We start from the raw sequence: 24547 nt of genomic DNA, 5'->3' as shown, positions 1-24547 counted from the left end.
GCACATGTCCTACAGGGAAAGAATTCAAATGACTGCAGATTTCTCATCAGAAAACATGGAAACCAGAAAGAAGAAGGTACTTGAAGAAAAGAATTGTCAACCCATTATTCTATAGCCAGCCAAAATATCCTTCAAGAATGAAGCTAAAAGAAAGTCATTCTCAGGTGAAATTAAGTTAAGAGAATTTATAACCAACATACCTATTTTAGAAGAATTGCTAAATGAAGTTTTTTAGTCAAAGAGAAATATTACCAGAAGTAAACTTGGAAAAATCAAGAATAAAGACAAGCAATAGAAATAGTAAATATCTGAGTAAATATAATAGATCACTCCTCTTCTATTAGGCTCTTTACAATATGTTTGACAGTTGAAAGCAAAAATTATAACATTGATGAGAATTTCAATTTATGTATATGTAATACATGAGATGCCTAAAGCACAAAGGAGAGAGGTGGTTAAAGAAAGCTACACAATAGTAAAAAATTGACATTCCACTTGCAGTGGTAGATAATTTATTCTAAGTAAGTCAAATGTTAAGTATTCATGTTATAATCCCTACAGCAACCATTAAAAAATACAAAGGTATACAGTCAAAAATACAATGGCAAAATTAAAATGCAACATTAAAAAATGTTCAAATAACCCACAGGAGGCAGGAAGGGGAATTAAAAAAGAAAGAAAAACAAGGAAAAAAAAACAGAAAAAATGATAGAACTAAAACCAAACATATTAAAATTACATTAAATGGAAATGTCCAACAAAACCAATTAGACAGATATTGCCTAAGTATATATGTTTTTATTCAACTTGTTAATATTTATATATATACATATATATGTATGTATAAATATAAAAATCATGACTAAGTGAGTTTTTCCTAGTAATGTAGGAAGAAAAACTACATGGTCATATCTATTTATGCAGTAAAATTATCTGAAAAATTCAATATCCACTTATGATTTTTTTTTTAATTTTTTGGCCATGCTGCGCTGCATGTGGGATCTTAGTTTCCCGACCAGGGATCAAACCCATGTCCCCTGCATTGGAAGCACAGAGTCTTAACTACTGGACCTCCAGGAAAGTCCCGTCCACTTATGATTTTTTTGAAAGAACTCTGAGCAAACTAGGAATAGAAGAAACTTCCCCAACCTTATAAAAAGCATCTACAAAAAAACTATAACAAATATCATACTTAATGGTGAAAGACTACATGTATTTTCAATGATTGGAAATAGGACAAGGATGTCTACTTTCACCACTGTTGTTCAACGTGGTATTGGAAATTCTAGTCAGTACAGTAAGTCAAGAAAAATAAAATGGATATGCATACGAAATGAAGAAATAAACCTGTCTGGACTTCCCTGGTGGCGCAGTGGTTAAGAACCGCCTACCAATGCAGGGGAAACGGGTTTGAGCCCTGGTCCAGGAAGATCCCACATGCCGCAGAGCAACTAAGCCTGTGCCCCACTACTACCGAGCCCGCACTCTAGAGCCCGAGAGCCACAATTACTGAGCCCATGTGCCACAACTACTGAAGCCCGCACGCCTAGAACCTATGCTCCGCAGCAAGAGGAGCCACTGCAATGAGAAGCACATGCACCACAACAAAGAGTAGCCCCCGCTTACCGCAACTAGAGAAAACCCGCACACAGCAGCGAAGACCCAACGCAGCCATAAATAAATAATTTTTTTTAAAAAAGAAATAAACCTGTCCATATTTATATATGATATGATTATCTATGTAAAAACCTGAAAGAATCTACAAAAAAAAATTCTAGAACTAAGTCAGTTTATCAAGTTTGCAGGATATAAATTAACACACAAAATCAACCATATTTCCACATACTAGCAATGTACAATTGGAAACCAAAGTTTTAAAAAAGAATTACATTTACAAAAAATAAAGTACTTATGTATAAATCAAACAAAACATGCACAGGATCTGTGTAATAAAAAAAAATACAAATTCTAAAGAAAGACATTAAAGAAGAAGTAAATAAACAGAGAGACATATCATTTTAATTAGAAAATTCAACATAGTAAAGGTGCTAAATCTCCTCAAATGAACCTACAGATTTAATGCAATTTCAAACAAAATATCATAAGTCAGCCCTGTGGCTTTGGTAGAAATGATTGACTTACACTTAGCTAGGTGCACAGGGCCAGGAGACAGACTGCATGGTTCAAATCCCATATTTACCTCTTCATTTGTGACAACATAGATGGACTTGGAGGGTATTATTCTTAGTGAAATAAATCAGACAGAAAAACACAAATACTGTATGATATCACTTATATGTGGAATCTAAAAAATAAACTAGTGAATATAACAAAAAGAAACAGACTCACAGATATAGAAAACAAACCAGTAGTTACCAGTGGGGAGAGGGAAGGGGGAAGGGGCAACATAGAGATAGGGGTTTAAGAGGTAAAAACTACCAAGCATAAAGGATATATTGTACAGTGTAGAGAATATAGCCAATATTTTATAATAACTATAAATGGAGTATGATCTTTAAAGATTGTGAATCACTATGCTGTATACTTGAAACATAATATTATAGATCAACTATACCTCAATACAAAAATGTATCATAAAAATTTTTGTAGCTATGGACAAGGTGGTCTTAAATATATTTGGAAAATAAAAGGAACTAGAATAGCTAAAATAATTTTGAAAAGAAAACTAAAGTTGAAGAAATCAAACAACCTAATTTTAAAACTTACCACGGTGTTACTGTAATCAAGATGGTATGGTACTGGCAAAGGGATATAAACATAGACCAATAGAACACTTCAGAAAGTCCAGAAATTGACCCATACAGATATGGCAAATAGATTTTTCACAAGTGTGAAGAAGTAATTCTGTACAGACAGAATGAATAGACTTTTCAACAAATGATGCTGGAACAACTGGATAACTGTGTGAAAAAAAAATGAACACTGACTTAAACTTCATGAAAACTATTATATACAAAAATTAACACAAAATAGATCTTAACTCTAAATATAAAAGGTAAAACTTTTAAAAGAAAACATGGGAGAAAATGTTCATGATCTGAAGTTAGGCCATGAGTTCTTATATAATAATAAATTATACTGCATTGAAATTAAGAGGGACTGTTAAGAGAATGAAAAGACAAGCTATAGATTGGGGAAAATATTTGCAAATCACATAACCAACAAAGGACTTATGTTTAGATAAAAGAACTTTCAAACTCCAAAGTAAGAAAACAAACTAATTAAAAAATGGGTAAAAATCTTGAACAGACCCTTCACCAAAGAGGATATAAGGATGGTATAAAAGCACATGAAAAGATGTTCAATATCATTAGCCATTAAGGAAATGAAAATTAAAGCCATGATGATATATCACTACACACTATTAGAATGGCTAAAAAAAAAAAAAAAAAAAACGAACAACACTGGTAATACCAAGCTCTGGCAAGGATGCAGAGAAACTGGAGCTCTCTTACCTTGCTGGTGGGAATGCAAAGTGGTATAGCTACTATGAAAAATGGTTTCATAGTTTTTTACAAAAGTAAGCATACACTTACTTGATGACCCAGTAGTGCCATTCCTGGGTACATAAATGTTTATAGCAGCTATTTTCATAATTTCCAAAACTTTGAAACGAGCCAGTCTCAAAATGTTATATACTTTCAAATTCTTTTTATACGACATTCTTGCAAAGACACAAGTAAAATGATGGAAAACAGATTAATGGTTGTCAGTCATTTGGGGTGTTGGGAGCACATGACTTTTTGATACACAAGGGAGTTTTGGCAGTAAAGAGCTGTTCCACATCGTGATAGAGGTGGTGGTGATCACATGAATCTATACATGTGTTAAAATTCATACAACCAAAAAAAGTCAATTTTACTGTATAATAACTTAAAAATTAAAATATAGTTGCAAGACAAATGACAGAAATGTTAGGATAGAGGAAGAGAAAAAGATAAAAATACTTCAGTGATCAAATAATGATTATTATGCTTGCCATAATGATTTTATATTTGTAATCTCTATGTCTCTGATAGTGAAAAAAAAACATGTATTCTGTTTCCTATAAATCCTGAATATAATATTTTTTGTGCCTGATGGATGCCCTAACACATGATGCCTGACTGATGGCTATCAGCTCACATATTGTACACCATTTAAACACTGTGACAGGGGAGAAATTTCTGTTTGGGGATTTTTGCTGGCTTCTATGGATTTTGAATTATGAGGTACAAACTAGCCACATGTCTTTTTCTATAAATCTAGTAATAAATTTCTCTCCTATCTGAGTTGTACATAGGAACAAGAACATAAAGGTAATACATTCTGACACAAGGGGTGAAGGTAGGGATAGACTCATTTCCCATTTTCCTTCTTCATTGTGGGTAGGAGCATTAACTGTTGTCCTGGCTAAGTTCCAGCTCTGGTGATTACTTTCACCCAAAAATTCCCACAGTAGTTTTAATTGAACAATTTATTTTCTACTTCCTGTCTTAAATCATATGCCTATGCCTATCTCTTTACCTAAGGTAAAATTCAAGAGGCTGTGGATGTTGCCATTCTCATAGAAAAAGCAGTACACTTTTTTTAAAAAGCATTTTATTCTCTTTCTGGATGAAAAAAGCTGAATAAGGTTAAAGTAAGAAACTCCCCTTCTTCAATGTAAAGGTAATTTAAACAGACTACTTACAAATATTTGATATCATTGAGTCTTCCTAATACAGAAAAGGCAGCAAGGCAGTGGACTCGTTAACATCTGATATTTTTGTAATACCTGAGAAAACATTAGATCTCCATTTTTCATTCTCAGTGTCAAAGAGATATCCACACTAGTAGAAACAGTGACCAGCCATACCCACTTATAAGTTTTCAGAAATGGTTTTTCATTTTTTTCATTTTTTTTTCTGGGCATCAGAAGGTAATCCTGAAATCTAAATGTCAATCCTAAGTGAGTATAACGTACTTTAATAAAGAAATGAGGCATTATTATTATAACTAAATACAACAGCCCTTTTTTGAAGATGGATTTGATCAGCAGGTCCCAAACTTGCCTAAGAATTGAGACACTTGCTTAAAATACAGATCTCCACGCCTCTCTTGGAAATCAGAGGGAAAGTTGTTATATAAGAAAATTTGACCTTAAAAACCCTCCATCATCCTTCCCAATCCAAAGTCTTCATGCCAATTCCCCATCTACCAGCCCACATAAGGCTCTCTCATCTCAAGAATGGCTACAAAGTGGAATTGTCTGACAAGATTTTAAACTGATGCCTGATCCCACTGCAAAAGATTCTGATATGCTAGTTTTGAGAAGAAGAGTAGGCATTTGGTATTTACAAAGTTCCCCAGCTGATTCCAATGTGCACCCAAAGTTGAGAACTGAATAAGAATGGTGCTAGAAGAATCCAGAACAAAAATGATGATACTTCTGCCCTGGCTTTCTGACCACACTAGAGCAGTACATTGGGTTCCACAGAGATGCAATGACTAAGTATAATAGAAAGCACAACAAGCTCAAGAATGACACAGATCTGGATTTGAATCTCAGATCCATCAGTTTTAACATGAACTACTGCCACTTAAAAGATGATTTGCCTGAGCCTCAGTTTCCCAGTTATGTAATAGGGAAAATAATGCCCATGAGTCAAATAGGTGAAACACTTGCCTACCATATTCAACTTTCTCTTCTGCCTTAGCCAACCTTTTCCATAGGCCCAGGAAGTTACTGTCTTATGAGTGGGGTGACCCTTTCTCTCCATCTACCTAGAAGGGTTCTACTTATGCTTATTAATTATTAACCATGCCAGCTTTTATTCTCAAAAGTTCTCCAGTCTGGAATACTAACTAAGTAGTCATCTTTCCCATATACCACATTTTCCACTCATCACTTAAAATTGACTTCCTTAAGGTAGAAAACTGACCTATAGAATGAACTGAACCTATCCGATTCTGTATATAACGTTAACTAAAAGACGGAGTATATAAGTCATGTAAGTCTATCTATGCTTCATAGCAAAGTACCCAAAAACTTAGTGGCTTAACACAACATGTATTATATCATAGTTCCCACAGGTCAGGAATCCAGGGGTGATCTCTCTGCTTCAAGGTCTATCACTGCAATTAAGTTCTTCTGACCTAGTGATCAAGAAGTAGCAGCTACTTTAGACTTATTGGTAAAACAACTGCATATCAGAGGATGGGAAATAAGTCCAACAAAAATTCAGAGAACTTCTTCCTCCGTGAAATTTCTCAGGGTCCAGTGGTATGGGGCATGTTGAGAGAGTGAAGAAAAAAATGAAAAAAAATTGCAGGCAGGATGTACATTTATACATTTTCAGGGTAAACCAGTTAGCTGTAGTAAGCTAGTAAAAAGGTCAGTTAGGGCATTATATTCATGAGTAGTCAATTACTCACCAAAAAAACAAAACAAAACAACAAAAAAAAACAGTTCCAATTTTCCAGCAAACCTTTATCTATGAAGCAAATGTGACAGCTCTATGTATAAACTCTGCCAGGCCTTTTTAACCAACACCTTATCCTTTGGCCAGTTCTGCTCCTTTTTCCTTGTCAGAAACTTCTCACCGTGTAGCTCCACACCCAGGCAACTTCCCACTTTTCAAAAGTCCCCACTGAATTTCAGAGTCCATGCCAATGAAATCCATGTAGGGTTTTTTTTTTCCCCTTTAATTTCCTTAAGTTAATTCAAATGGATTTTTGCTTCTGCAATCAAAGAGTCTTTCACTAAAACAATTTAACTGAGTTACTGCAAAGATTAAATGAAACAGTGCAGACAAATCATGTAGAACTTAATTGGGACTCATAAATAGAGGTTCTTCTAAGTCATGACTACAATTATTGAAAGGACTAAACTAACTGAAGCATATGCAGAAGCAAGGGAATAAGTGGCTAAACAGTCTCAAAACCACGTCTCACAAGGAATTGCTAAAGGAACCAAAGTGTTTAGTCAGGACAAGAGAATCCTCAGAAGGCACGTGGCAATTATTTTTTCCAAACATTGAAAGCCTATCATATGGAAGATGACTCCACATACATAAAAGCAGGAAGCTGTGTGTAATGAAGAGGATGGGTGGAAGTATTTTAAGGGGCAAGACCTTCTTCCCCATTAAAAGAACTCAAGCATAAGAAGCTTTGTTGGGAATGTAGAAGATTTAAACCAGATGATATTTAAAAGCTTTATAATTCTAAACATATATAAATTTGTGAAATAAAAGGAGAAATTTGATTTTTCTGGGCCTTAGTTTCCTCTTCTGTAAAATAGCTATGATAGTAACTGTCTTATCTACCTGCAGTTGTTGGAAAAGTCCAGTGAGACTTTAGAAGACTATCCAATATTCTATAAGATATAAATGGAAGAATCAACCCCTGACTAATTAAAATCTCCATAAAGATATGAGATACATAATTTTAATCCTTAAATGAAATATTTATTGAGTCTTTATTATGTATTAGGCATTCCTTTAAGTTGTTAAAATACATTAGTAAACAAAACAAGGTAACAACTTATTTTCATATATAATGCCATATATGACCAAAACAATTCTTAATACTCTGGGGAATCTTAACCATGATAAATCTGCAACATGAGCTCAAGACTCAACCACCTTGCAAAACCACGGGGAAATAAAAAAAGAAAAGAAAACACTGAGCACTACCTACTAGCAGGAACTAGAAGGCAGAGGTAAAACTAGCTTTCGAAAAAGAAGAAAGTACTAATAGAGTGTTAATCTCAACCTTCCACTTACTCCCCTCACCCCCTTCCACCACCACTCCATCATGAACAAGAGTAGCTTTACCATTTGGCCTTCTCAGTATCCCCTGTTCTATCCCCAGGGTTTGAGGTCTCATGACACTATCTACTAAGGTAGTGCTTAGGACCTGTTTCCCTAACCACGGATAGTCTGATAATTGGATCACTGACACTGCCCCTGCCTCCCAACTCCCCTTTGAGAATTACTATTGTTTTGACAAGTATGTTCTGAGAGGCTCCTTAGGAACCAGGCACTGGGTTCTAGGCACAGGGGATACAACAATGAATAAGACATTATTCTACCTTACTGTGTTTGTAGTCTAAAGAGGATATAGATAGAGAACATATGTATAGAATATAGATATATCGATATGTTGTATACTTGTGTGTGTGTATAAGAAAATTAACAATTTTCCTTTTTAGATCAAATAACAGGTAGATATCAAACAATTTTCCTTTGTAGATCAAATCAACTGGAAATTTTCTCAAAATATATCCTTATATATTCTAATTTAGTAGATCTGAAGAAATGAAATTTGGAAATTAATTGATAGGTATATTGGATTCCAAATCATTGTACCAACAAGAGAATTAGATTAAAAAATAAAATTAACTGACAAAGTTTTCTCTTCCACTATCCCATCCCATTTATAGCAAAAACCTTTAGTTTTATGTGGCTGAATTAAACAATGTGCGTGATTTGGTATTTATTTCGTGTTCATTTGTAACACAGACTTCATTTAAAATTTTTAATATTTTAAAGTTTCTTTAAATGTTTATAACATAGCCCAGTCTTTCCTAAATCATTCCTAATATAAGAGCCTGTTTAATCAGAGAGCTATAACTACTGTATCTCAAGTCAACTTGAATAACTGTAGTGGTGAGTGACAAAGCCTTCAATAGCTTTGCTGAGTAGAATGTTTTTAAGTAGGAAACAGATGTAGAGCCTGTACTATATTTCTCTTTCCATTCACATTTTCAAGAATGGTGTGTGGCTTTGTTTATCTTTCCTGAAAGGTATGAGGCCTTTTGCACTGTTTCATTATTGTTACTGTTTCACTAAAAGAAGCTGACAGCTCTCTTAACATTTCCTTCTATTATCATGCACTCCACAATGCTCAGGTTATTTTCACTCCGATAGAATGAAAATACACCACACTTGATCTGAGTTGTTCTCCCTATAGAAGAATGAAGCCAGACTAACTACAGGCCCTAGACTGCTTCTATTGTTCTCTTGGGTGATACTTAATCACCATCAGGTTTATAAAACTACTTTTTAGGTCAATGTAAGCAACATGGCATAGCACAATGGACACTAAAACCATAATTTTTTTTTTTTTTTCCCAAGGAAAATCTCAGATTTTAAAGGATATTTAGCAGGTACCCAAAGAAATAATAAAGCAGCTAGATAGTTCTGAACATTAAGAAGCAGGATATTATAGTGAAAAGAAATGGAGAGAGACCAACCTGGGTTTGAATCCTGGCTCTGACATTTTCACTGTAGCTTTAGGCTACCATAACTGACTATTTGCCTCATCCTTAACTATAAAATAAGATTTTAATACCAATCATTCAAGGTTGTTGAAATAAGTGAAGATGTATCATAAGCTCCTAATATAGTCTGAAAATAGTAACTAAATGAATGGACACCTGCATGAGAAAACATCTGCCCTTTAGTCAGTCAAAATGCACGTATTATGAACAGCAACTAAATAAAACATGGTGTGAGACACTACAAAACCATTCAAATGCACTAGTAATAAAGGCCTTTTAGTTATTCATCTAGTATTTTTATCTAGTCTCTATCAGGAATGACTGATAGAATCATTAAATGTATAGGTTAACTTGTTCCTATCATCAGTGAGATTATAGGTACATAATGAATCAATGAGTCATCCTTTCTGAAGCTGACCTTCAGGTTGCCACCCATACAATAATCTCTTCCTTTAGTTTCCCCCCTCCCCATCTCTTCATTTACTGGAGTGATAGACTTCTACAGGATTACAAAGGAAGAAGGAAGGAAGGAAGGAAGGAAGGAAGGAAGGAAGGAAGGGAGGGAGGGAGGGAGGGAGGGAGGGAGGGGGAGGGGAAGGGAGAGAAGGGGAGGGGAGAGAAAAGAAGAGAAGGAAGAAAGACACAAATAGAAAACTCTGAGATTTGGTTTAACCTGATTTAAGAACAAGCTGTATTATAACTCTCCTTAAAGAATTAGTTTTGGTTTTGTTTTGGTCCTAAATAAGTGGTTAATGGAAGGTGACTTTAATAAATTTAGGAAAAAAATCCTATCCTTCACATATTTTTTTCTATAAATTCAATGTTGCCTTCTTTCTTAATTAGGCAAGAAATACATGATCTACCCTATTTATAAAATGTTCAAATAATATACACACGTACCAAAACACGAAACTACTCTGCTACCTCCATCTGCTTCCTATTATTTTCTATCGTCAGCAGTCCTTTCCTGCACTCTAATATAAATACAAAATATATACAACATGAATAGATGGATCAGTGCATGAATGATTAGACATTTGCAGTCAAGCAGCCTTGGGTTTAAATCCTGGCTCTTCTTCCCAGCTGTGTGACTTTGTGTGTATTACTAAATATCCCTAACCTCAGTTTCCTCATGTGTGAAAGGGGATAATAATGATACTTTCTTGCAGGGTCACTGTGAGAATTTAATTAGGTAAGTCATTCAAGTTCCTCAGCATAATGTCTGGCATAAAACGAACATGCAATAATTCGAGCTGTTATTGTTCTTTACATCTTCTTCATATATATATTTTTTGTTAACTCCCTTGTTTTCTTACAATGAACTAATGCAATTCATTAATATATGCTATTTTTAATTTTCATTTATTTTATGTTTTAGTAGACTAAATTTTTTTAGAGCCGTTTTAGGTTCACAGCAAAATTGAGAGGAAGGTACAGAGAATTCCCATATGCTCCCTACCCCTACACATGCATAGCATCCCTCATTATCAACATCCTCTACCTGAATAGTCTACATTTGTCATAATTGAACAAACGTACCTACATTGATGATGAACTGATATTAATACAAAATCATCATCCAAAGACCACAGTTTCCATTAGGACACACTCTTGGTATTGTACATTTTATGGTTTAGACAAATTTATAATGGTATGTATCCATCTCTATAGTTTATACAGAGTAGTTTCTCTACTTTTTACTTTTTATTTTTTTTTTTAATTTATTTTATTTATTATTTTTGGCTGCGTTGGGTCTTTGTTGCTGCGCATGGACTTTCTCTGGTTGCGGCGAGTGGGGGCTACCCTTCTTTGCAGTGTGTGGGCTTCTCATTGTGGTGGCTTCTCTTGTTGTGGAGCACGGGCTCTAGGCACGTGGGCTTCAGTAGTTGTGGTACGTGGGGCTCAGTAGTTCTGGCTCGTGGGCTCTAGAGCACAGGTTCAGTAGTTGTGGCACACGGGCTTGGCTGCTCTGCAGCATGTGGGATCTTCCCGGACCAGGGCTCGAATCCATGTCCGCTGCATTGTAGGCAGATTCTTAACCACTGTGCCACCAGGGAAGCCCTAGTTTCTCTATTTTTAAAAATCTGAGTGCTTGCTGATATTCAGGAAATGTCTTCTATTTATTAAGAATATTTCTTGCTTACCCTTCCATTAAGACTACTAGCTTCAGAATTTTGTGACACTTCCTTTTTATTTACCTGTGTGTTTTGCTTACATAGGCCAACTTTTCTGTACATAAAATGATGGTCACTCTGCTGTAGTGTCCAAGCATCAATACAGGTATATCAATCACACTCTTCTCATAGAAGAAGCAAGGGAGAAATTACAAAGAGCAGTGATAAAGTCCGAGCATTGAACAAAAGAATGAGTAGAAAAGTGTCAACAAAATACGTTCATTGCACACATCAAAATGAAGAAATATAGACCCAGAGGAAATCCATATAATATTGCAGACTGAGAAAAGTAACAGGAATACCTGTGACACTAGAATAGTCTTCTCTTGAGAAACACTGTAGCAAGACAAGCTTAAAGATTTGCACAATTTCTGATCTGGTGTGGTATGAGAGCAATGAGAAGCTCATGGCAAAAACTATCCCCTTAGCTATCTGCCAAGATGCCTGAAATGTCACCATTAGAGTTTTTATATTTATATTCTTTATTAAAATACAATGTCCATAGAAAGGGACATATTATAAGTTATCAGCCTACATGTAAGAGAAAATGATTAAGGCTAATTGAGAGCAAGGCACTCTTGGTAAGGAAAACAGAATAGGTGTCTAAAGAGAAGGAACATTTCTGGTGTGGGAAGTTATGTTTGAATACAAGGGAAAGCCAAACTAAAAAGAGAAGATGAAGGAAATTATTATATCAAAGACTAAAGTGAAAACAGTCCAAACAGGCAAAATTTCTCTCTTTCATTTAAGATAATGACCTACAAGCCACTGTTATACCTAAGCCCTCCAGAACGGAATTGTAATAGCCCATCTTCAATGATAAAACAAAAAGAAAAAAAAAAAAAAATCAGAGACTCTAGGGTTGGGTGACCTTGCAAGGATTGCCATAGCTACAGACTCTCTGATTTATGGCAGTGTTAGGAACTGGGGCCTTCTCCTTTCTGAAGTACTACAACATGCTATAAAAGGGCACTCTGAATCACAAGGCATGAAACAGCATGTCGAGGGAGGGATATTCCAAGTCAAAAATAATGGTAATAAATCAGAAGCAGTGAATGTGGCTATATGGTTTTATTTTGTTAAATAAAGTTTTTGCTACACTTTTTAGTACACTCTGTTGGTGACTAAAGCCATGACTGTCACACACAACTATAGGGACTTCTCTATTTAATAAGTATTCTCAAGCATGATACACTATCCTGCACTCAAATATTACAGAAATGAATATATTCAAGATATATATGTATAAGACCATATTTGTTTCTTTAATAAAGTAACTGAAAGCCATTCTTATTTTTAAAATTAACTATAGTTTGCCTGTAAATATATAAAGATGTAACAAAGCCCTGCTTTAATTATTAAAGCACATAGTGGGCCCTATGTGTGTGTATTTTAATTTTTAAATTCTCAAAAAGAAAAGCATAAATTTATACAGAAAGATCAAAGTTGATTTAGTTATTGAATTAATTAGACATGAATAGTAGTACTTTCCTCAAAGAACATTCTGTAATCTTGATTTGAATTGAATAAATTTTAAAATTGTAAAATTTCTTAGATTTCAAAGCAGTTCAATAGGTTCAGTCACATAATTAGTTATTTGTGAATACATGTAAAAATTGTATATTTGAATAATTAGACTGCCATCTGTTTGTCATGCAGTTTGTTTCATCCTAAAGTAGATTCTTGGGTGCCAGGGCTTTAAAATTTACTCTTTTGAGTACTTATAAGTGATTTCAAAGTCCATGACATAATAACTTACAGTTTGTCTTTGGCACAAATTATCATGTCTTGGCTCTCATTGACCTAAGCCAAAAGTTACTGTGGCTTCATGTTCTTCAGGTTTACATGAGTAAATCCCATGTTTGATGTTCATATGCAGAAAATCACCCTCTCCCACCAAATAAATAATTAAACAAATAGAAACCAATTGCTGGTACTTGTGAAGGCTATAAACAGACTGAGGAGAGAGGGGTAATTAATTCTTAATCCTAAATCAGAGGTTTAAGGTAAATTAAAAATAGAATTTTGAATGACATTGTTTATTATTTTACCACTTACTCTATATAAAAAAACAAGCAAAAAATGATGCAAAACTGGTTTAGTGTTCCAACTAGTGGACAACTGTCCATCTATTAAGATAGAAAACTGAAATCAAAATGGAAAAGGCGATGATTTTATGGTACAAGGATGTACAAAATGACTAATGATTCCTAATGGAAAAGTGATTCATGTGAAAGCTTTTAAAATATGTTCATGTTTGTGATTTGAGGCATCATAAGGAATCTGGTTGATTACCTTTCACAAACATCAATATAAGAATAGCTTTTTTCTTAATATACAAAAGAGGAAGGTGTTATACTTTAAAGAAAAGGCTATACCCTGAAGAATCAAATGAACCTAAATTCCAACCCAAGCATCACTTTTTAAAAAAAAGTGGAGTATAGTTGATTTACAATGTTTCAAGTGTATAGCAAATTCATTCAGTTATACATATATATGAGTTATACATATATATATGAGTTATATATATATATTCTTTTTCAAATTCTTTCCCATTATAGGTTATTAAAAGATACTGAATATAGTTCCATGTGCTAGATGGTAGGTCCTTGGTGTTTATATATTTTATATACAGTAGTGTGTATCTGTTAATCCCAAATTCCTAATTTACCTCTCCCCCTTTCCCCTTTGGTAACCATAAGTTTGTTTTCTACAAACATCAATTTTTAATAGTCATGTAACCTTAGAAAGCTACTTAACCATCTTTAAGTCCTAGTTTCCCCATCTGCAAATGGGACTTAAGGTTGTTGTGAGTATTAAATGAGGCAGTTTACAAAGTGCCCGCATATAGGACGCATTCAATACATTTTTTTTTTTAAGAAAAGCAAGTGATATCTGATTTAAGTTCTTTTTTTTTTTCTAGTGGAAAAAATGACTCCATACTATTATTCACCATAGACATTTGTGTACCCTCCAATACTGAAGTACAGTTTGTGGCCACAAGCCAAGTCTAGAGCCAAGAGCCTTAGCTTCAAAAGTAACTGATTCATCAACTACTCATTGATAACACATTTAAGTAAATAACCTAACTGGTCAGATAGGCCAAAATTTACATAGATTAAAAAATAATAATAAGTTAAATCATAAACTAAGCATGTATTTTAGTTCAAATTCCAAAGTCTAATTATTTCTTTACTAAAATACAGGAAACCACTTAATTATAATGTTGATCAAAATGCATAAAAATGAACTATGTCTTCCTTCCATGTATATAAAATGGAGTCTCATGAATATTCAAATATACTTATAAAATAAAACCATTATTTTATCTATCAGTACATTTTTAAAAACATCTTTATTGGAGTATAATTGCTTTACAATGTTGTGTTAGTTTCTGCTTTATAACAAAGAGAATCAGCTATACATATACATATATTCCCATGTCCCCTCCCTCTTGCATCTCCCTCCCACCCTCCCTATTCCACCCCTCTAAGGGGACACAAAGCACCGACTTGATCTCCCTGTGCTATGCGGCTGCTTCCCACTAGCTATCTATTTTACACTTGGTAGTTTATATATGTCAATGCCACTCTCTCACTTCGTCCCAGCTTACCCTTCCCCCTCCACGTGTCCTCAAATTCATTCTCTATGTTGCATCTTTATTCCTGTTTTGCCCCTAGGTTCTTCAGAACCATTTTTTTTTTTTTTTTAGATTCCATATATATGTGTTAGCATACGGTATTTGTTTTTCTCTTTCTGACTTACTTCACTCTGTATGACCGACTCTAGGTCCATCCACCTCACTACAAGTAACTCAATTTTGTTTCTTTTTATGGCTGAGTAATAGTCCATTGTATATATGTGCCACATCTTCTTTATCTATTCATCTGTCAATGGACACTTAGATTGCTTCCATGTCCTGGCTATTGTAAATAGTGCTGCAGTGAACACTGTGGTACATGACTCTTTTTGAATTATGGTTTTCTCCGGGTATATGCCCAGTAGTGGGATTGCTGGGTCGTATGGTAGTTCTATTTTTAGTTTTTGAAGGAACCTCCATAATGTTCTCCATAGTGGCTGTATCAATTTACATTCCCACCAACAGTACAGGAGGGTACCCTTTTCTCCACACCCTCTCCAGCATTTATTGTTTGTAGACTCTTTGATGATGGCCATTCTGACTGGTGTGAGGTGATACCTCATTGTAGTTTTGATTTGTACTTCTCTAATGATTACTGATGTTGAGCATCCTTTCACGTGTTTGTTGGCAATCTGTATATCTTCTTTGGAGAAATGTCTATGTAGGTCTTCTGCCCATTTATGGATTAGGTTGTTTGTTCTTTTGATATTGAGCTTTATGAACTGCTTGTATATTTTGGAGATTAATTCTTTGTCAGTTGCTTCTTTTGCAAATATTTTCTCCCATTCTGAGGGTTGTCTTTTCATCTTGTTTATGGTTTCCTTTGCTGTGCAAAAGCTTTTAAGTTTCATTAGGTCCCATTTGTTTATTTTTGTTTTTATTTCCCTTTCTCTAGGAGGTGAGTCAGAAAGGATCTTGCTGTGATTTATGTCATAGAGTGTTCTGCCTATGTTTTCCTCTAAGGGTTTTATAGTGTCTGGCCTTACATTGAGGTCTTTAATCCAGTTTGAGTTTATTTTTGTGTATGGTATTAGGGAGTGTTCTAATTTCATTCTTTTACATGTAGTTGTCCAGTTTTCCCAGCACCACTTATTGAAGAGGCTGTCTTTCCTCCATTGTATATTCTTGACTCCTTTATGAAAGATAAGGTGACCATATGTGTGTGGGTTTATCTCTGGGCTTTCTATCTTGTGTCACTGATCTATATTTCTGTTTTTGTGGCAGTACCATACTGTCTTGATTACTGTAGCTTTGTAGTATAGTCTATCAGTACACTTTTAGTGCAGCTTATGGTATTTATTTATTTAGTAACTGTAACTTAGGAAATTAGTAGCATAGGTTAAGAGAAAATTCAATTAACTAATCCACCAAGTTTTTATTATTCTGCTATCACTTTTGATATTAACTTGCTTTTGATCTTCAGTCAATATATAAAATATATACTGCTTTGTACTGAACTATAAAGTTTAAGAAATATTTTTGAATTAGGATTTTACTGTACAATTCACTATAAATAACAAATCTTACTTCATGTTTTATTTACCTTTTCAAAATTTTTAAACCACCTCTGTTAAAAAGAACCTCCTGGTTTAACATGAAGATTAAAACAATTTTTCTCCAAGTTGTTAGCAAATAGCTTGCTTTTCTTTCTATTCCATCTTCAAAAATTGACAGTTATCATCTTTTTAAGAAAGTAGATAAAGAAGAACAAGATACAGATCACTTTTGCATAAACTCTCCATGACATGAGTTCATGAACATGAATCAATCAGGGATCAACAGGAGGTAGTAGAGAAGGAGCAAGGGCCTGGCACTTTGCTAGGTACTATAATATGGAGCCATTACAAGAATTAAGTCCAGAGATAAGCTAAAACTATGTATTGTACATCCTAATCAATATTCAGAATAACCGTTTAGTACCAAATCAAAAGGAGGCTCTGAACTGAAAATATATCAAAAAGTTATCTTTTGTTGTATAAACTGTAATCAAATACTGACTACATCTCTGCTTGTCAGGTTGTAAAATAAGGTTGCTAAAATGAGTAAGATTTCAATGTCCTCTCTCTGGATGATTCAAGGGGACATAAATTATTGCCCAAGTACAAAAGCGTCTTTGATCACATTATGGCAACAGATTATTTTGAAAGTGTTATAAGCAATTCATTCATTAGTTTTTCAAAACACGCCTTAGACTTTGAAGTTATATTTTAAACAAACCCCCAATTACAATTTGTTTATACGGTCTTACTATTCAACATGTTATTGATAATACTTAATTTAATTTAATATCTTATGCTAGTAATAACAAGACATCAGTTCAATAAAATAGATTTATAAGTTAGTCATTGACTATTGTTTAAAATTAATTAGTTTACTGGTAACCTACCTCCTTCTTAAAAGCATCTGTGATGGTCTACATACCATCAAACTGGAAACTATTTAAAACAACAGAAGACTAAAAATTACAACTTGAAGGAATGCTGGCTTAGGAAAAACTATAAGATTTAAGTTCAAAACTAAATTCTGAAACTCTTATTAGGAAGAGTGAAAAGAGCAAACGTTACTTACCAGTAGCAAATGAGGGAGAAGAGTCCTAACTTCCTGTTGCAGAAGTAAGAAAATAGTTTGCATAGGTTCACTGAATTTACAAAAAAGAAAAATGAAATGAGAAGTATTGCATTGCGTATATATTAGTTTTAGTGAACACATTAGAAAGTACTTCAAAAAAGGCAATTCTATGGGGTAGGGCTAAACTAAGTGGATAGGGAGAGAATCTAGATATGAAACATCTCAAAACCTTATTATTCAAGAACAATTAAAAGTTGATGCCTCAGTTTGTCTAAAGTTTGACAGTAGATTAATGATAGAAACATCCTCACTATCTACTAAGAACCTAAGGTGCAAGTATTCTGTGTACTGTTTGAAAGAAAATGTGTCAGATACCAAGTGTTTGAATACTCTAGTAAAGTTATATTGTAAGAGATAATTTTTAATTGTGTAAAGTTAAGTGTCCACTTGAATTCTTGACTAGGTTTATAGCTACATAGAAGTAGGCTGCAGGAATCTCTTTAGATGGGGCCTATATTTTTTTCCCTGCAAAATAATTAGATCTGCTCATATTGTCAGTTAAAATATCAAAGTTCTATATTGTTAATATGAACAAGATAAAATTGAATGATCATTTAAAAAAATATTTTATTCAATATTGTCTCTTCACCTTGATTTTTTTTTTTTTTTTGACCGCACCCTGTTGCATGTGGGATCTCAGTTCCCTGACAAGGGATCAAACTGGTGCCCACTGCATAGGAAACGCAGAGTCTTAACCACTGGACTGCCAGGGAAGTCCCAGAATAATCATTTGTTACAGAAGAAGTTATCTAATGTTATCTCTACCTCTGAAAAATGAAAATATGGGTTCTGTAATATCTGGACCCTCATTATCCTTCTTCCCCTGACACAAAGAAGAAGTGTCCATTCCCCAAGCCAATACTAACCTTTTCACATGTGCCAGTGGATATCATTCTCCCCTACTTTCTCCAGGACTATACTCTTATCAATTTTTCCTTTCTAGTCCTCATTATCCTTTTATTTTTTTACTGGTTCTACTGGTTTTGAACTAGAATGTTCAAATTATTCTAGTTTCTCCAATTTTTTTTTTTTTAATTTTCTATTTGCCCACATCTCCCTTCAGTTACAGATTCCTCTTACTGTTTTCTTTTCATAGGCAGGTTTGAGTTTGATGCTGGGAAAATAAGTAAGGAGCACATTCATCTAAAGACTTCTGTTTTTATTTCTGAGTTCAGGAAAGAATGGGTCAGAATTTTGAAAATAGTTGATAAGTTTGGAACAAGCATCATGAAGAGAAAAAAAGGGCTTACTAGCAATGCAAATTGAGGTTATTGAGCTATTAGAGTGACCACAGCTGATATCAACTTTCTCATCTAATTATTATATATGTTGAGAACTACATGTCTTTGGTAAAGAATAAGACAAGTGAAAAGATTCCACTTAATGAAACTGTAATTTTGACTATGAAAACTAACTCTTAAACTTGTGATTTCAACAAGTACCTCAATCTATTTTGCCTTAGGCTTCCATATTTGAACATATTTAGATATCAACCAAATGGTTATAACTGATAACCTTTTGAGTTTCTGAATATTATATGACTGGCTTGAATAAATATACCTTCACTATTTTAGGTCCATAAGAATATTTTCAATGAAAAATTTACCCTTGAGTAATTATGTCATTTTAAAAGAAGAAGTAAAACTGTCACTGTTTGCAGATGACATGGTACTATACAAAGAGAATCCTAAAGATGCTACCAGAAAACTACTAGAGCTAATCAATGAATTTGGTAAAGTAGCAGGATACAAAATTAATGTACAGAAATCTCTTGCATTCCTATACACTAATGATGAAAAATCTGAAAGAGAAATTAAGGAAACACTCCCATTTACCATTGCAACAAAAAGAATAAAATACCTGGGAATAAAACTACCTAAGGAGAAAAAAGACCTGTATGGAGAAAACTATAAGACACTGATGAAAGAAATTAAAGATGACACACACAGATGGAGAGATATACCATGTTCTTGGATTGGAAGAATCAGTACTGTGAAAATGACTATACTACCCGAAGGAATCTACAGATTCAATGCAATCCCTATCAAACTACCAATGGTATTTTTCACAGAACTAGAACAAAAAATTTCACAATTTGTATGGAAACACAAAAGACCCCAAAGAGCCAAAGGAATCTTGAGAAAGAAAAACGGAGCTGGAAGAATCAGGCTCCCTGACTTCAGACTATACTACAAACCTACAGTAATCAAGACAGAATGATACTGCCACAAAAACAGAAATATAGATCAATGGAACAGGATAGAAAGCCCAGAGATAAACCCACACACATATGGTCACTTTATCTTTGATAAAGGAGGCAAGGATATACAATGGAGAAAAGACAGCCTCTTCAGTAAGTGGTGCTGGGAAAACTGGACAACTACATGTAAAAGAATGAAATTAGAACACTCCCTAACACCAGACACAAAAATAAACTCAAAATGGATTATTTAATGTAAGGCCAGACACTATAAAACTCTTAGAGGAAAACATAGGCAGAACACTCTATGACATAAATCACAGCAAGATCCTTTCTGACTCATCTCCTAGAGAAAGGGAAATAAAAACAAAAATAAACAAATGGGACCTAATGAAACTTAAAAGCTTTTGCACAGCAAAGGAAACCATAAACAAGATGAAAAGATAACCCTGAGAATGGGAGAAAATATTTGCAAACGAAGCAACTGACAAAGGCTTAATCTCCAAAATATACAAGCAGCTCATAAAGCTCAATATCAAAAAACCAAACAACCCAATCCAAAAATGGGCAGAAGACCTAAATAGACATTTCTCCAAGGAAGATATACAGATTGCCAACAAACACATGAAAGGATGCTCAACATCAGTAATCATTAGAGAAATGCAAATCAAAACTACAATGAGGTATCACCTCACACCAGTCAGAATGGCCATCATCAAAGAGTCTACAAACAATAAATGCTGGAGAGCGTGTGGAGAAAAGGGTACCCTCCTGCACTGTTGGTGGGAATGTAAATTGATACAGCCACTATGGAGAACATTATGGAGGTTCCTTCAAAAACTAAAAATAGAACTACCATACGACCCAGCAATCCCACTACTGGGCATATACCCGGAGAAAACCATAATTCAAAACGAGTCATGTACCACAGTGTTCACTGCAGCACTATTTACAATAGCCAGGACATGGAAGCAATCTAAGTGTCCATTGACAGATGAATGGATAAAGAAGATGTGACACATATATACAATGGAATATTACTCAGCCATAAAACGAAAGGAAATTGAGTTATTTGTAGTGAGGTGGATGGACCTAGAGACTGTCATACAGAGTGAAGTAAGTCAGAAAGAGAAAAACAAATACTGTATGCTAACACATATATATGGAATCTAAAAAAAAAGTGGTTCTGAAGAACCTAGGGGCAGGACTGGAATCAAGACGCACACATAGATAATAGACTTGAGTACATGGGGAGGGGGAAGGGTAAGCTGGGACAAAGTGAGAGAGTGGCATGGACATATATACACTACCTAATGTAAAATAGATAGCTAGTGGGAAGCAGCCACATAGCACAGGGAGATCAGCTCGGTGCTTTTTGTCCACCTAGAGGGCTGGGATAGGGATGTTGGAGAGAGACGCAAGAGAAAGGAGATATGGGGATATATGTATATGTATAGCTGATTCACTACGTTATACAGCAGAAACTAACACACCATCGTAAAGCAATTATACTCCAATAAAGATGTTTAAAAAATAATATAAAAACCATCTAAGAATAAAAAAATAAAAAATAAGATGTGTGACTTTGTATTCAAAATGCAAGAATATGTTTTCTGGATTGAGATGTGGTCTCACTCAAAGGGTGTTCACACACTCACACAAAAAAAATGAAGAAGAAGAGCACAGCAGAGGTAGATTGAGTATTCAATGTAGTGGTGCAAGGAACATACAGAGTAATTGGTGGGATCTACACAGAACTCCAATCCCTCATTGCAGTCTGTTCCTGACATAAATCCCAGCCTTAGGAGCCCATAAAATTCTTCTATAAATCCTCCTTTTTAGTTAAGCTTAGTAAAATTTTTCTTGCTACAAATTTCTAGCTAAATTATTTGCAAAGAATTGTTTCTATAAGCCATCTCTACTTGCTCACCTCACATCATTCAAAGGACTTCAGTCCACCTTTCACCTATACTACTTAAGCAACATAAAGATCAAATAGAGCATCTTCTATTATACTCCATCAATGATTCAAAATTATGTCACATTTTAGTTTGCTTCATAAGTGGACCATAGTATTCTTGCACATGCTTTTGTTTTACTTGGAGTTTCTCCTTACATTGATCTTTCTTTTTCCTGAAACATGCAAACATATTCCTTTCTGAGGCTCTGAGGAGGAATGCTCTCTGCTTCTAACCCCATGAAACCCAACTACACAGACATAAAAGTACAGACACTGCTGTCTTGCCGTGGTTAATGCCTGTTCACTCTAAAGTTCTCAGTTTTACTATCGCTTCCATGTTAAGACCTTCTCTAACTCTACCCAAATAAATTGTTTCCCTGTTTTACTCTCATAGCATGCTATACTTCTTCATGGAAATAATCACAATTTTTAATCATTATGTAATTGTTTAATGTCTGTCCAAACCCCTACCCACCCAACATCCTTTAAAAAGCTATGGACCCCCCTGAGGAAAGATGCTTTATTTATTTTATTTAACACTGTATGTCCTATGCTTTTCCCACACTTCATGCCTAATAAATGGTAATACTTCCTCTCTAATTTAAACACAGATTTATGTTTATTAGCCAAGATATTGTTAGTACTCATATTATTCTTTGGTTATAAGGGGAGTATCTGAGGGTGTTAATTCTTTCAAATGTGTAATTCTCAGAGCATGAATAGAAAATAGTTTCTTCTTGTGTGTCAATGTTTATCTACTAGTATTCACTGTCTATAATGCAACCTTGAGATGGACTCTGAGGCTGAGGTTAGGTTCAGCAGGAAAGAGTAAGTAAGAGAGAAATTCTCTCTGCTAGGGACAAAGGAAAAGTTAGTGGGATGTAGTTCTTCATTCTCATGTTTGACATCTTTGGCCTAGTAAAATTATATTACCCATGGTGCTAATTACATATCTAGTTGATTAACTGTCTTAACTGAAGTATTACTGAGATTGAAGTTCCAAGATCATCTTAGCATTTTACTGGTTTGAAAGAAATACAGGCATGAAATTTAATTTCCAGGTTAGTCCAAATGCTTCTATAGCCTGAATCCATTCAAAAGGTCTCTTTGAGTAAGTCAGTGGGTAGATCCTAGTTTGCATATCATATTACTAAATCAAGACTCAGGAGAATTTAATATCCTCTTTAACTCTGGCTCTGAAGTATCTTAACCTCACTAGTTTCATTTGCCCATCTGGAAAATGAAGATCATAAAACCTTACATGAGTAACTATTAAATGAAACTATACATTTTTAAAGTTATACTTAATTACATTTTTGTGAAAACAATATTTTTTAATATTGGCTTCAATCTTGGTGTGATGAAATGGTAAGTGGCAAAACATCAAAAGATGATAGCTTAGACACAATTTCTAAAAATGAATAACCACTTTGATTTGAAGCAGTAATGTATGTTAGTAAAGAGAGGACCCAGCCTTGGATATGATTCCAGAAAAGATTTTAATAGTTTCATTTGGAACTAATACCACTTAACTCTTACAAAGTAGGACTCAGTAATTCAGGTTTCATTATGTAAACACCTTTGGCATTTCACTTACTTTCTGGGCATAAACAGCTCGTAAAACAATAGAAGAACAGGATTATCTCAATATTAGTTCTTCGATTAATTCTCAAAATGGCTTGAGGACAGAAGCAAATGTTTCAATCTGTTGTGTACTACGTGAAATTAGGATTTTTCTTCTTGAAAAAAATATAATAACTTTTAAGGTAAAATCTGTTTGGAGCTCAGTATTATGATTTGTGATACAAACGAACAACATCAAGAAAGTAAGCAAACACAAATGTCATAGTCAGTCCTACTCCCAGGTTGTAGTCTAGACATTGTCATTAACAATATCTATATCCCTTCCTTAGTCTTTTTTCAAGTACCTCAGTTTCTGTCTCTTCCTAGTCCTTTTAGTACTATAATCCCAATAACTTTTTAAAATCTCCTCTGTGACCTATAATAAATTGATTATATAAACTTCCATCACTCTCATTTCTCCATTTTACACATTATCCAGACTAGCTTCCATGTTTCTTCATTAAAATCCCTTGCATATACTTTAAAGGCTATGCTAAGCTAAATCTCAACTCACTATCTACTTGATGCATATGAGCTCTATGCAGCCAGGTTGCGCATAAATTTATGACCACAAACCTCAGGTAGGCCTTAGTGTAGTAATGAATCTACTAATATTTCCTACCTTCTCAAAGTTCTAACGCTTCTTCTTTCATCCTCACCTCAGACCATGATTTTCTTCCAATTTTACTGAAACACACAAGCAACAAGAAGAGTCCTATTCAAGCACTTGGACACAAGAACTGCCTCTGTCTGCTTACATTCACCTCTCTTATTAGATGAACCAGTTGTGCTCCTATCTAAAGCCAATCGCTCTACTGTGCACTAGATTACATTCCTTTTGCCAAAGGAATGACGTCACATCACTCTGGCAACTTTCCCCTATTTTTCCCACAAAATGAATTATTTTTTTCAACTACATTTTTCTTATCCACAAACATTACTTTTATCATCTTAAAAAAACAAAAAGAAGCACACAAAAATGCTTGACCCTGCATCCCCATCTAGCTACAACCCTTTCTGCTCACTTTTACAGCAAAACTTATTGAAATATTTATCA

At 34.4% G+C, this 24547-nt stretch overlaps 1 long non-coding RNA gene across 3 annotated transcripts in view; it reads right to left on the bottom strand.

The window, feature by feature from the left end:
• The window catches only part of LOC118905081, a 296235-nt gene extending 271998 nt beyond the window's left edge, over positions 1 to 24237 (bottom strand). For 2 of the 3 annotated variants that reach the window (XR_005022156.1, XR_005022154.1), the window contains exons 1-5: positions 24113 to 24237; positions 17648 to 17717; positions 4694 to 4777; positions 2728 to 2921; positions 2143 to 2243 (exon numbers count right to left, since the gene is read on the bottom strand). This is a non-coding gene — a long non-coding RNA (uncharacterized LOC118905081). The remainder of the gene's footprint in view (positions 1 to 2142; positions 2244 to 2727; positions 2922 to 4693; positions 4778 to 17647; positions 17718 to 24112) is intronic. The other variant, XR_005022157.1, reaches the window with a different exon arrangement.
• Between the last annotated feature and the right edge of the window lie 310 nt (positions 24238 to 24547).

Source organism: Balaenoptera musculus, chromosome 12 (assembly GCF_009873245.2).
Source record: "Balaenoptera musculus isolate JJ_BM4_2016_0621 chromosome 12, mBalMus1.pri.v3, whole genome shotgun sequence".
Classification (NCBI taxonomy): Eukaryota; Metazoa; Chordata; class Mammalia; order Artiodactyla; family Balaenopteridae; genus Balaenoptera; species Balaenoptera musculus.
This window is presented reverse-complemented; position numbering and strand designations above follow the sequence as displayed.